Source organism: Sturnira hondurensis, unplaced genomic scaffold (assembly GCF_014824575.4).
Source record: "Sturnira hondurensis isolate 20B ecotype Veracruz unplaced genomic scaffold, ASM1482457v3 Scaffold0014384, whole genome shotgun sequence".
Lineage (NCBI taxonomy): Eukaryota > Metazoa > Chordata > Mammalia > Chiroptera > Phyllostomidae > Sturnira > Sturnira hondurensis.
This window is the reverse complement of record NW_028087015.1, coordinates 1,270,810-1,286,200: the sequence shown is the minus strand read 5'-3', so window position 1 is coordinate 1,286,200 and position 15,391 is coordinate 1,270,810. Positions and strand designations below refer to the sequence as shown.

Here is a 15,391-nt window from a genome sequence, read left to right as displayed (position 1 = left end):
TGGCTGGCAAGTTCAGCAAAGAAACAGAAACTACAAAAAAAATCCACACATTAATTCTAAAACTAAGATAATACAGTATCTAAAATTTAAAAAAATACTAAGTGGACTAAAAGTAGATTAGGAAATGCAGAAGAAAACTTCAGTGAATCTGAAAATAATAGAAATTTTCCAAACTTACACATAGAGAAAAGTAAGTGAAAATAATAGAGACTTAGTGACTTACAGGATAAGAAGGATATATACAGCCCTGGCTGGTGTAGCTCAGTGGATTGAGTGCAGGCCTGCGAACCACACGATTACAGTTTGATTCCCAGTCAGGGCACATGCCTGGGTTGCAGGCCAGTTCCAAGCAGGGGACTCACGAGAGACAACCATACATTGATACTTCTCTCCTTCCCTTCCCTTCTAAAGATAAATAAAAAAAAGAAGGATATATACAAGATCTGTCCAGAAGGTACCCACCCACATAATATGGAAAATAGAGACATTTATTAAAGAAGATACAAGATATAAGAAACACTGTACATAGGACAATAACATCTCAGTCCCCTTCAAACTAGGCACCTTGGGACCTCACACAGTTCTCCCAATCACCATCAGCTGCCTCATCATATTTTCCTGAATCTCATCAATGGTCTGAAACCTCTTGCCTTTTAAAGGTGATTTTAGTTTTGAGAGAAGCCAATTGTCGCCCTGTTGCAGGGTGCAGAGGGGCAGAGGGGCAGAATCACCCTGATGATTTGATATTTCACCAAAAAACTCTGCATGAGACATGATGCAAGAGCAGGCATATTGTCATGGTGAAGCTGCCAATCACCAGTTGCCCATAGCTGCGGCCTTCTGAATCTGAATAGTTCCCACATGGAGGAATGTTCAAGCTTTATGGAAAATGTGATGCAGATTCATTGCTCTAGTTGCTCAGTCATTTTGAATGTGATGGCTACACAGTACACACACTCACACAACGGTGTCTACCACCCCTGCTGACTAGTACAGTGAAGTCATCATTGTTCATGCATGCGCATTCCAGTCCGCTCTGCTTGGCTGACAGGTTATATCAACATCTCACAAACCAACCTTGTTATACTAACAATGGCTGGACTTTTTGTGGACAGACCTTATATGTGTCGTTGGAAACTGAGAAAAAAAAATGTAGAGAAAGATTGGGGTGGAGAAAATCTTAGAAGAAATAATGACTAAAATTCTCCAAATTTAATGAAAATTATAAATCCAAATTTCCAAAAGCCTTAAAAAACTCCTAGTAGAATAAACACAAATAAACCACACCTAGGCACATCATAAACAAGTGGCTAAAAAGCAAAGATAAACAGAAAAATCTTAAAAGCAGTCATGGGGAAGAGGGTGAGGAAAAAAATTATGTATAAAAATTCTGTTAACAATTCAGTAGAAACAATATGGCCAGAAGATAATGGAACAACACTTTAAGTGCTGAAAATAAAAACAAAAGCAAAAAATGTCTATCTAGAATTCTATACTCAGTTGAAACATCCTTTTAAATAGAGACAATTAAAAGCCTAAAGAGTACATCACCAACATCTTCACTATGTGAAACATAAAAGGAACTTCTTCAAGCTGATGAGAAGTGATACCAGATTGAAATTCAAACTTTCATGCAAGGATGAACACAGTGTACATTCTAAAAAGACATAGGCATGTACTAGGCATGTAACAGTGATAGCATTTCAATTAACTAAGGAAAGGGTGGTCTATTCTCTTACTGGTGTGTTGTGAGGTATGTAACACTAAATTATATATATCTCATACCGTACACATTTATAAACTCCTGATGTTTGTAAGACTCAAATTTATAAAACTAAACCTTAAAAGTACTAGAACAAAAAGTAGTATCATCGAGAATTATTAAGAAATTATTTCTTATTTAAGATAGAGTAAAAAAAACCAAAATGTAAAGTATGACAAATTTGACTACATTATCATTGGTAATAAGTAAAAACTTCTTGTAATAATAATAAAAGCTTCTTTTTTTTTAAATTTATTTATTTATTTTTAGAGGGGAAGGGAAGGAGAGAGGGAGAGAAATATCAGTGTATGGTTGCCTCTGCTGGGGACACACAATGTATCATGTGTCCCCTGCCAGGAACTGGCCTGCAACCCAGGCATGTGCCCTGACTGGGAATCGAACTGCGATCCTCTGGTTCGAAGGCCCACGCTCAATCCACTGAGCTACACCAGCCAGGGCTAATAAAAGCTTCTTTATAACAAAAAGACTTGACACACATTGGGAAAAAATGTGTGTGACTCATTTAACTGAAAAAGAATGAAGTTCTAGAATACATTTTTAACTCTTCTGAAAATCAGTAAGAAGAATTCAGTCAGCCCAGTAGAAAAATGGTCAATTTTTTTCATGTAAATCATAAAAGGAAAGAAAATAATGCCCAATGAATATGTGAAAAATTTGTTCAACCTCATCAGTAATCAAGAAAACACAAATTAGAACAACATTGAAGTATCATTTCAAACTCCCCCCAAATACAAAGTTTTATTATGACAACCAAATGCAGAGTAAATAATTTGACAATATACTCATATGGTCAAGTTGAAGATGTGTTTGACCCACTGGCTGCCTTTTCCTTTCTGAATTTCTACTATAGGGAGTCTCAAACAAGAGAGCAAAAAGATACAAGGGGGATGCCAACAAACTTGGAATTTATTTATAAGAAATTGTCTTATAATTGTCTTATAATTACATGTTTAAACTTTAATCACCTTCAAAGTACTCTCCATTTGATGCAATACACCTATCAAGACATTATTCCACTGTTCAAAACAGTTTTGAACTCATCAAATTTTATGCCTTTTAGTGCTTCTGCTGTTTTTTTCTTTCACCTCTTCCGATAGGCAAAACATTTCCCTTTGAGACTTTTTTCATCAATGGCTATTGATGATACCCATTCTGACAGGTGTGAGGTGATATCTCATTATGCTTTTAATTTGCATTTCTCTGGTGATTAGTGATGCTAAGCATCTTTTCATGTGTCCATTGGCCATTTGCATGTCCTCTTTGGAGAAGGGTCTATTCAGGTCCTTTGCTCAATTTTTAAATGTTTTTTTTCTCAGTGTTGAGTTTTGTGAGTTCCTTATAAATTTTGGATATCAACCCCTCATCAGACTTATTGACGAATATGTTCTCCCAAGACAGCTCAAATACTTTTTAGAGTCAATATCCGTTAGACTTACTCCTTAGTGTTTTGTCATTTCACACTAATGCTCTGAGGATCTTGTTCCTGGCCTGTTCCTGCTCAATGCTTATTTCCATTGCTGGTATAGTTATGTCCATACTAATGAAGACATTGGAAACCTGCTTCCATGCTTTTTTTAACCGTCTATCTTTTCCCCCCCCTCAGTCTGTAATAGAATGAAGAAACTAAAATCTGTTTCCCCCCCAAGGCATTGGATATTATGACTTTGCTTTGACTCAGTTTAATGGTATTTTTTCTCAGATATGTCTTTTAATATTAATCAGAAAAAACATTACAGTGATTTTTTTCACTGTGCATAAAATCTAGAAACCCTTCCTGCAGAAAGTTACCTATAACTTTTTGTGTGGTTCAGAGCCTGCATAGGGTTACTTTAACTATAATTTGCAAAGCCCATGATCTGTCATCGGCTCCTTTTTTTCATTTTTCACTTTGTCCTGGTTGACCAAAAATAATCATACTCTTTTTGCAAACGGTCCTGGCTTACTTCGGCCAGTGGCTGACAAGTTGAGGATGTGGAAAAAACTGTGCAATTAAAATCTGGCTAGACTCCCCAATGGGCAAAAGAATCAAAAGGTCAGCCTCAGGGTGAAGAACATTTATTGTCACGAATGATGCTTTCTTCCCAGTCTAATTCGTTCCCTTCCAATGTTCCAGCACTTACAAACTATCTGAACCCTAGGAGAATCAAAATACTTATAAAATTCATCTGGGTTGACGTGACACATTCACCAAATGTATGAAGTTTTTCAGGCTAGAATAGTCTTTAAAAATGATCCTTCCTTCTAATATTTTCAAGCCAAGAATTGTATTATTCATGGAAACAAATTAAAAGAAATAATTAAAAGGTTGAAAAAACATTCATGTTTAAAAGTTGCTGCCCATTAAGTGTCCATGATTCCTTTTTAAATCTTTATTGAAGTATGTATCTAAATATCCTCAATTAGAATAGTGCTTAATGACTTTAATGGCTTTATAACTGTATGGAAACAATTTTAAAAAAACATACATGTGTTTGCTTTGCGAGGGAAGAACACCAGAGTTCAAGAACATGAAATTCTGAGAGGAGGTATTTGTGGTAAAAGGACACTGTGCTTGGATTACGTATCACACAAATGCTCATCATTTCATTCCCAACCACCACTGCTTGACCTTGGGGTGAAGAATCAAAGCCTTGTTTTCTCATTAGTACAGGCATCAGTGTCCAATGAGGTCCTCTCTTCTTTTTCTTTCATTGTACTTTGCTTCTTTTTGTTGAATACTTCCATAGTTTACTAGAGGTCAGTAGGAAATGCTACCCTTGCTTCATTTTTCTGTGTTGAAGTTTGGTGTATAAGAAAAATTACCTCCTCAGACTTGCGTTGTGCTGCCAGTGCTGTTTGAACACTTATGTTTTCGTTGCTGAAACGAAGACAAATGCTGTCACAAAAATATTCTCTTTCCATCAATTGCTGGCAAAACATTGCAAAAGCAGCTATGAACTCAGACAAAGTTTTGAGAAGGAAAGAACATTCAAGAGCCCAAGCTTTCCAGAATTTTAATTTCTCCTTAGTTGAAAGCAACATCATTTCAGAGCAAATAGAAACACCTCCCCCGTAGAGATGTAATTAATCATTTTCTTAGACTTTAATTATCATTGATATACTGACAGAGGGTGTGAGGGCCCATGTGTTTGCAGTCATCCGCATTTTCTTTTATTGTCCACAGAACTTTGAAACCACAACATAGGACCAAGAAACTCTTCCTGTGAATTATGAGGGGCGTATTAGCCACAGAATTATCCATGTAAAAGAACATTTGAGTCTCTGAAATAACCCTTGCATCTTTAAAACCAATCAAGTAATCAGTGGGAATTTACTACGTGCCCTGAGCCATGTTCATCTCTGTAAAGGAAAACACACAGTCCTTTGTTCCTGAAGGAAGTGAGGAGGAAATAGGTCCATATTAAAAATAAGAGAATAATGGCAAGTCAAAGAGTTAAAGAGCCGTGTACCCAGAGAGCATTGTTTTGACCCAAATTACTTTTCTTGAATTAGATTCTGGAATGATGCCATCAGTGTGCTTTGAGGGATTTCTAAGAAACAACTTGAATGAAATTCACTGCAGTATTATTGTGAAGTTGTGGGAAACATTATATGCCTTAAATAAATAAAGAAGCTAAAGTTATTGAAATAGCAAACAAGGAGGTGTGAGATATAGATGAAAGTGTCAAAGGGATTAGAGAAAAACAGGGATACTCGGGAAATTCTTCTGGGAGGAGGTAAGACTTGATCTGTGCCTTGAAAATATAGATAAGTTATGAATATGAAAAGGGCACTGGAAGAGTCAAGTCCAGAATATTGTCATCAATTCAACATGTATTTATGAACACATGCCACACTGTGAACAAAACACTGAAAATACCACAGCAAAAAGCAGGCGAAGTTTCTGTCCTTGGGAATATTATATTCTAGTGAAGAAATGCAAGATAAGACCCTAAAATATTTCACTTTGCCTGTTGCTTTCTTTCCGGCACTTCCTGAGCATAGCATCAGGCAGCACAATGAGATTTCATATTGTTGGAAGGAAATCTAGTACTGTTACGGCATGAAGAAAAGAAAATTAATAGTAAGTCTACCCTGTTGTTTTTCTTTTTCATTTCTTCCAAACTAGGAAAGTCAAGAGAAGCCCTGAGGGGAGTGGAGTACAGGGGCTCATGACATAAACAACATACACCCCACCACACCCACCCACAGCCACCCACACGCACACACTTACACACATGTGCACACACCCACGAAGAAGAGAGAAGAGAGTATAGGTGAGGTATATCTGTGCTATAAAGAGAAAGAGAGGTCAGAGGTGGTCAGTCAGGGAACTGGGGGGAGTGAAACAAAGAGGGAGCTGTTAACTAAAGGAGGAGAATGCCAGTGGCTGTCAGTGGTCAGCAGCAGGGACCGCATGGAAGGTGAGCCGGTGCCTACATACATCTCTGGTCTTGGCCTGGGCATGCCTGTTGGTCCTGCAGAGGAGGCAGGCGTTCTCATGGAGACTGAAGGCCATTCCACTGGCAGTAGCTCACCTGTGTATTGTCATGGCCACACACTCAAAGGGTGTCTGCCTGTTGCTTGAAAATTAACTGAGACTCTGTGAATTGCTCTGGACACTTCGCCTTCTTGCCACACGCAAAAGAAGGTGTGAGCTCTGGAACCCCGGAGGAGGCATGGTGCCATAGACGGGAAGATCTATCTCTAGTTCTTGGGGTGGCTGAATGGTAGGAAAACCCTCCCTGTTACATACTCCTGCACCTCCCTGCACATGGGCACACACATCCATGTGCAAGCACATATGGCTGCAGAAAATGTTGTTCAATTTAAATAAAATATAACTGCGAGAATTTTTGACACTGTAAAGCCTGCAAGTACATATGAGATAAAGAATGGTTACTCTCAATGTTTTCCAAACTTACCTAACTANACCCTGGAGGAGGCATGGTGCCATAGATGGGGAGATCTATCTCTAGTTCTCGGGGTGGCTGAATGGTAGGAAAACCCTCCCTGTTACATACTCCTGCACCTCCCTGCACATGGGCACACACATCCATGTGCAAGCACATATGGCTGCAGAAAATGTTGTTCAATTTAAATAAAATATAACTGCGAGAATTTTTGACACTGTAAAGCCTGCAAGTACATATGAGATAAAGAATGGTTACTCTCAATGTTTTCCAAACTTACCTAACTATGACAACTCATTGAGGCCATTGTTAAAATACCAGTGTCCAGGCACCTGTTCCAGCAGGTTCAGGAGCTTTGTAGCTACTGAGGAGACTTGGGAATCTGCACAGACCTGGGAATCTGTGTTTTTGACCAGAGTCCCCTGTGATTCTTAAGTAGGCTGGGAAAGCACCGCTTCATCAAGCGTGGCTAAAAGCTTACACATTCTCCCTGTTCTAGCAGCCACCAGGGACCTCACCAGTAGATCTTGGAGTTCCCTCCTGTCGAGCCTTCGTGCAGCCTCTGGATTCTTGGTGCAACAATGTTCAAGGCAGTCACTGCCAGTCTCTCAGAGTCACCATGTAAGAGAGAATGTGATTACAATCTATCAGCCCACTGTAATTAGTGGGTAATAGACTCATTACGTGAAGCTCACATTTTTAACTGTTCGTTTTTAACTGAAAGCACTGAGTAAGTTACCCCAAAGCCATGTCTTGTGCTGTGGAAAAAGACACACTCTTGCTGGTGGTGGTGCTAGCTGTCAAGACCTAGTGGGCCTCTGGGGCCTCCCTTTGGACAGTGACCCTCTGCATAACCTGATAAACATGTTGGAAGTAACAGGGTCTAAGGTATGATGCATTTGAGGCTGCAAAGAAAGGTGCACGATGTGCTTGCCTACAAGGCCACAGGGAACATGTGGATAGAGGTAAGGGCTCTAGCTGGCTCCTTAGTGAAACCACACCGTTGGGAAAGGGGGCTTATTGGCTAGCTAATCAGTCTCGTAGCTGAGGTGGATGATTATCTAGAACCCTGCTGGATTTAAGCTGCCATAGCCTGTATTTCTTTTTCCAGTGAGAGTTATGGCCCAGCTTGGAAGTTAGACAGACTTAGATTCCAATCCCATTCAACCAGTTCGTATCTGTGTGACCTTGGGAAAATTTCTTAACTTCTCTCATCCTATTTTCCTCTCTGCAAAGTTGGGATAAAAATAGCACCTAAATCATGGGTCGTTGGTTAGGACGTAACCAGATAATGAATATAGAACACCTAATCTGGGCCCTACATTTTGTCTCACCATGTAGAAATTCCTATCATTATTCCTAGTCAGAAAATTATCCTTGCTATCAAAAGCTGATCACTGATTGTGTGTGTGTGTGTGCTTTTCTTATTTGGGCTGGTTGTTTTATATTGTGATGCCTCTATAAAGATTAGACTGTAGCATATTCCCTAGTTTGCCCCATCTGAATATCCTTATATTATCTCCTTTCCACTGATTCACCACTTAAAGGCTTTTCAGAGGATTTATTCTGACTTTGGGAATTGCTTCAGGACACCTACAAATGTGTAAATTGCTTTTACCTAGCAAAAACATTAATAACTACAATATGGTTTTACTTCATGTAGTCAGGAAACCAAATTGCTACATATTGAGTCATTTCCTTGGAAAAACATTTGTTGAACATAAGACTAAGTCAAGTCTCTCTAATAAATGCTCTCATAATGTGTTTTTCAAAGCATTTACAGTTTGTAATGTTCTGTGCATTTGTGTGAATACTGACTTAAGAGTCATCTTTTTTTAAAAACCCCGTTTTAAACTTAGCCAGAATGGGCAATAGATCTACTTGCCACCACCTGTCCCCAGCAGGTGCTCGATGAATGTTGAGAGCTAGGGCACTGCTGGCGCTGGCCACATGTTCTAGGGTCCTTCTAGTGTTTCTGTCTGTCCTCTCCCTGGCTTCTGTGAACTTTTGCTTTTAATGGCCTGCACTTTGAATTGCTTTGAGGGACTCTCTTGGGGACTCCTAGAGCCTCATTGACAGTGTATTCAGAGAGCTGGAAGTGCCTAGGGTTTTGTATCTCCCCAGCCCATCCTTAGCTGATGGCCCAGCCCTCTGACCTCAAAGGAGAAACACTTTGAGCTTTATCTCATGCTCTCAAGTTCCTGCACAGGATGAACTTGGATTCTCCATGAAACTTTGCCTTGAATCACAACCCTTCTCCGCCTCTGCAGCCAGAATTCCCTTGTGACTTTCTCTTGCGTATCTTCAATAAATCACTTGGACACAAATCCTCACCTCAGAATCTGCTTGTGCAGAACCCAACTTATGACATTAAATAAACTCTTTTTAGGAAAAAAACTGTTCCTGAAAAGTAAGACATTTTTTTTCACTTTACTATGAGAATAAGGGTATGGGGGTGAAGTTCTATCAGACATCACATATGCATCAGAGATTCATCAATAGAATGGGGATCCTGGAATACCTTTTCCCTTGGCAACAAATAACTAGGCAACAAGGGCAGGAGAAAATAGGAAGATGATATGGGCTTTTTGAAGTAAAAAAAGTGACTATTGAGAGCATCTGCTATTTGTTGATATACATAACACAGTTGAAAGCACTGCTTTCTTGGTAAATGAGGATTAAAAAACCTTGGCCATCAGCCAGGTAATGAAAAGAAATGCATATTTTTCTTAGGTGTGTCTAAGCCATTTTAAAAAAACCTTTGAAAAGCTGTATATAAATGTGAAAGGAAATAGCTAAAGAAATCTCAGCTTTGTAGCTGTGAAGGCTGCAATAAAAAGGCAAATAGAGATTTTTGCAAGCTGTCAGAAAAGACCTGGGGTGTGCATGAGTGTGATTATTAGTGTGAATGTTTGCAGGGGATTATGTCCATGTTAGAGTAGTTTATTTTTGACAGCCTTCAAAAATTCTTTAATGTGAAGACATTGCAAATAAGATTTCATCAGAATAAGGCATGAACTAAATCAGAATAGTGCTAATTCTCATCACCAAGACAAGAATGAGCAATAAGACCCCTATATATACATTTATACATGGATAGACGCATTCATTTAGATAAAAATCCCAAGTGTAACCCACTCCCTTAGGCATAACTGAAATTACTCACTTTAACCCTTGCATTAGCAAACAAATTCCCTGGGTTTTAAAATATTTCTTTACATATCCTAAAGAGTTTGACACAACTCCGAATTTTAGTCAACCTGTAAAATATTCTACGGGAATACAACTTTCAGGATTGCCAATGATCCTTCAACTACCACTTGAAAATTGTTTTAATGCTGGCTCAGCTGTGGCATTAAGAACACTTGACTAAAAAGATACCTTCCTGTGACTTTGAGGATTTGTATTTTTCTGTAGATTTTGTTCCATACAAATGTCACTGTGATTAGATAGACTGCATAGCAATTAAAGTTTTGTTTAGTTACATATGTTTTTAGTTACATGCTATAAGTTATATGAATACTTTTGAAACATGGGGAGGAGTAGCTTAGAGGTGGAAATAAGGCAACTAGCCACAACAATGTTGGCTAATGAACTTTACTGGAACTACTAAGAAAGTAAGGAATTATATTCTGGGCTTATACCTTGAGTTCTGTATGTGAGAGGCCAGAAGTAAGCTATTGGCTCCTCATTCTTTTTAGAGTAAAAGTCCTTTTCTAGTCATCTTTGATCACTTTTATTCCATCACAGGAACAAAGTCTCCAGAATAGCCAATCAAACAGGAAGAAATTAAAGAGAGTCAATTATCCTTTTTAGAAGATCCACTGCCTTACCTTCATTGGTGTTTTTTTTCCTCCTAAGTGAGAGAATTAGAAAACTTTCAGAATAGGAATAAATATTTCTGCTTTATTGAACAGATGAAGTCTGGAGATGTGAACTTGTTTATCAGAATTCACAGATAGTGGAAGTATAAGGACTACAATTCAAGACTCCTGCTTCCCAGTCCTAGCTCCTTTTACTAACTAGCATTGCCTCTTTCCAGGGCTTTGATACAGTGTTGTCTTTTATAATTATACCCCCATTTGTTTAATTATTACCTGTTAATGGATACTTGATTTGTTTCCTGTTTTGGGTTATGAACATTTCTATACATGTCTTTGTATGATTCATGTTTTTATTTCTCTTATAACTAGGAGTGGAATAATATATGTTTCACTTTGTAAGAAATTGCAAAGCTATATTCCCAAATGGTTATACCATCTTACATTCATGTACTATCAGCACTGTATGAAAGCTCTCAGTTTCTCAAAATGCTCATCAACACTTGGTATGGCCAGACATTTTATTTTTAGTCATTAGATGTTTTGTAATATCTCATTTAGGGTTTTAATTTGTAATTTTTGTTATGAATGATGATGCTGAACATGTTTTCATGTGCTTATTTGCCATATATACATATGTATATATGAACAGATATTTATACATATGTTTGAAAAGATATTACACCAAAGAATATATATGTGTATATATATACCATATGTGTATATTGCATACATATACCATATGTGTATTACATATATACAGTATATTATGTAATAAATGTGTAATATGTGTATATCACATATATTAATATAAAAATATTTATAATATAAATCAATGTGTGATATCTGTTCATATATATATATTTGAACAGATATTACACCAAAGAATATATATATGTGTACATATATATATATATATATATATATATATATATACACACACACATATTCTTTGGTGTAACAGAATATATAAAAATATATATTCTTTGATGTAATATCTGTTCAACTTTTTGTCATTTTTAAAAGATTTTATTTGTTTATTTTATTTTTAGAGAGAGAGGAAGGAAGGGAGAAATAGAGGGAGAGAAACACTGATGTGTGGTTGCCTCTTGCACACCCCCAACTGGGGACCCAACCTGCAACCCAGACCTGTGTCCTGACTGGGAATTGAACCAGTGATTCTTTGATTCTCAGGTCAGCACTCAGTCTGAGTGTTGAGCCACATGTAGCCAGGGCTTCCCATTTTTAAAAAGCTGGATAATTTATTTTGGTATTAAGTTTTGAGAGTTCTTTATATAACCTAGAAACAAATTCTTCATCAAATATATAGTATCAAATATTTTCTTCCCATCTACCCACTATTTTTATTTCCTGAAGAGCATCTATCAAACAGTTCAAAGATTTAAATTTTCTAACATCTAATTTATCAATTTTTAATATTATGGATAACAGTTTTGGTGTCATAGCTAAGAAATCATCAACCATTAGCCCTGGCTGTGTATGTCCACTGGTTAGAGCATCATCCTGATACACCAAGGTCACGGGTTTTACCCCCAGTCAGGTCTTCTAAATGATGCCTTTTCATTATTTGATTTCACATTTAGTCTATGATTCAATTGAGGTAACTTTTATATGTAATATAAGGTATGATTCAAAATTTATGCATTGTGTATGAATGTGCAATTTTTCTAGCACCACTTTAGAAAAAGATATCCTTTCTCCATTGAATTAGCTTTGTTGAAAATCAGTTTTCCATATATGTGTGCATCTATTTCTGGATTCTTTTCTGTTCCATTGATATATTTGGAAAATATATGTCTGTACCACCCAGTCATGATTAATGAAGTTTTATAATAAATCTTAAAATCAGGTAGTATTGTTCTTCAACTTTGTTCTTTTTTTCAGAATCATTTTGGCTACGATAGGTCCATATGAATTTTAGTATCAGTTTGCCAATTTGTATTGAAATGTCTAAAAATATTTGGGTCTTACTTATGTTCAATCTGACCATCACTGCCTTGTACTTAGGGCATTTAGAGCACTTGCTTTGAATGTGCCTCTTGTGGTGGTTAGGCATAATTCTATTATCATGTTATCCATGTTATATTTATGGCATTTATTCCATTACTTTGTTCTCTTCTTATTGTCTCCTTTTTTTGGATCAGCTGAGTATTTTTATGATTCCATTTTATGTCCTTTGTTGGCTGACCAGCTCTAAATCTTTGGTTTTTCATGGTTGCTGTAGGATTTATAGTATACATTCTTAACTTATCACAGTCTCCCTTTAAGTGATACTGTGACACTTCATGTATATTGTAAGACGTTTACAATAGTACACTTCAAATTTCTGCTGTTCAGCCAGGGTACTGTCAGTGTGTTTCAATATTGTTTATTTACTATAAACCCCATATTATATTGCTATTTTTGTTTAAACAGCCAATTATCTATTAAATTACTGAAATCACAGGAAAACAATATTATCTATTTATTTATATTTTTCCCATTCTGGTGCTCTGCATTCATTTATGTAGATCCACATTTCGGATAATATTATTTTTCTTCTGTTGAAGAATTTCTTCACTTCTGGCCAAGATGGAGGCATAGGTGGAAACACTGTGCCTCCTCGCACAACCAGAACTAAGGACAACAAAGATTTAGAAACAAAAACAGAACCAGAACAGACGGAAAATTAAACTGTATGGAAGTCTGACAACCATTCAACCAGACCAGTAAGAGGGGCGGAGCTGGAGGCGGGCAGAGAGGGGACATAGCAGAAAAGGTGGTGGCTGCCAGACCCAGGAGTGTAGGTGGGATGGGGCTGACTGAAGTCACATATTCATGCACAGATAAACTAGGCAAAAATAGGCAGCGATACAGACCACACAACCCAGGGCCCCAGCTCTGGGAAATAAAGCCTAAAAGTGCTGATTGAAAAGGTGCCAGGAGAGACTCCTAGCCTCACGGGAGAGTTCACTGGAGAGACCCACAGGGTCCTAGAATGTACACAAGCCCGTTCACCCAAGAACCATCACCAAAGGGGCACAGTTTGTTTGTGGGAAGTGGCAGAGGGGACTGAAAGCTGAGAGAGAGCAGAACAAGTACCATTGCTCCCTCTGACCCCATGTCCACATACAACATCATGACTCAGCTACTGGGTTACCCCACCCTGGTGAACAGCTAGGGCTCTGCCACTGATACATAACAGGCATGACCTGATCAAAAAAGTATGGCTTAAACAGAAGAACAAATCAAAGCCCCAGAGCCAATACTTATAAGCGACCAAGAGATAGCCAACATATCAGATGCACAATTCAAAACACTGGTGATCAGGATGCTCACAGAACTGGTTATTTTCAGTGGCAAAATAGATGAAAAAATGAGGGCTACACTAAGTGAAATGAAGAAAAATGCACAAGAAACCAATAATGATGGGCAGAAAACTGGGACTCAAATCAAAGGAGTGGACCAGAAGGAAGAAAAAAACAACCAAACAGAAAAGAAGGAAGAAACAAGAATTCAAAAAAAATGAGGAGAGGCTTAGGAACCTCCAGGACATCTTTAAATGTTTCAACATCCAAATTATAGGGGTACCAGAAGAGGAAGAGGAAGAGGAAGAGCAACAAGTGGAAAACTTATTTGAACAAATAATAAAGGAGAACTTCCCCAATTTGGCAAAGGAAATAGACTTCCAGGAAGTCCAGGACGCTCAGAGAGTCCCAAGAGGTTGGACCCAAGAAGGAACACACCAAGGCACATCATAATTACATTGTCCAAGATTAAAATGAAGGAGAGAATTCTAGAAGCAGCAAAAGATAGGGGGACAGTCACCTACAAAGGAGTTCCCCTAAGACTATCAGCTGATTTCTCCAAAGAGACCTTGCAGGCAAGAAGGGGCTGGAAAGAAGTATTCCAAGTCATGAATTGCAAGGACCTACATCCAAGATTACTCTATCCAGCAAAGCTTTCATTTAGAATGGAAGGGCAGATAAAGTGTTTCTCAGATAAGGTCACGTTCAAGGAATTCATCATCACCAAGCCCTTATTATATGAAATGTTAAAGGGACTTATCTAAGAAAAAGAAGATAAAAAATATGAACAGTGAAAGTACAGCAAACTCACAGTTGTTAACAACCATACCTAAAATAAAAACAAACTAAGCAGACAGCTAAAACAGGAGCAGAACCACAGAAATGAAGATCACATGGAGGGTTAGCAACGAGGGAGTGGGAGGAGGAAAGAAGGGGAGAAGGTACAGAGAATAAGTAGCATAGACGGTAGGGAGAAAATAGACAGGGGGCAGGGCGAGAGGAGTGTGGGAAATGTAGAAGCTAAAGAACTTATGACACATGGACATGAACTAAGGGAGGCAATGTGGGTGGGAGAGAGTATGCAGGATGGAGGAAAATGAAGGGGGGAAGTGGGACAACTGTAATGACATAATCAATAAAATATATTATAAAAAAGCAAGATATTCTTATGCACAACTCTTCATAAAGAATTAAACTGATAAGAACAGATACTACACTTGATCTTAGCCAAAAGGCCGAGAAGCGATCTTCATAAAGAATTTAAAAAAACAGAATTTCCTTTCACATTTCTTTAGTGTGTTTCTGCTGGGGATGAAGTGTTTCAACTCTTCAATAGTTGAAAGAAATTGTTTTTGCCTTTGTGTTGAAATATGTTTAATTGAGGCACAGAATTTTAGGTTGACATATTTTTTCTTTTGAATTTTAGCCACTATCTGTTTGTATTGTTTTGTATTAAAAAAAAAAAAAACCTGCCGTATCCCTTGTCTTTATTCTTCTGGATGTAGCACATGTATTTTCTGTCTTTTTTTGAAGATTTTCTCTTTATCCCTATTTTTGAGCAATTTGATTATGTGCCTTAGTATAGTC

At 37.7% G+C, this 15,391-nt stretch overlaps 1 pseudogene; it reads right to left on the bottom strand.

The window, feature by feature from the left end:
- Positions 1 to 14,944: 14,944 nt before the first annotated feature.
- On the bottom strand, positions 14,945 to 15,051 carry LOC118998901 (uncharacterized; annotated as a pseudogene).
- Between the last annotated feature and the right edge of the window lie 340 nt (positions 15,052 to 15,391).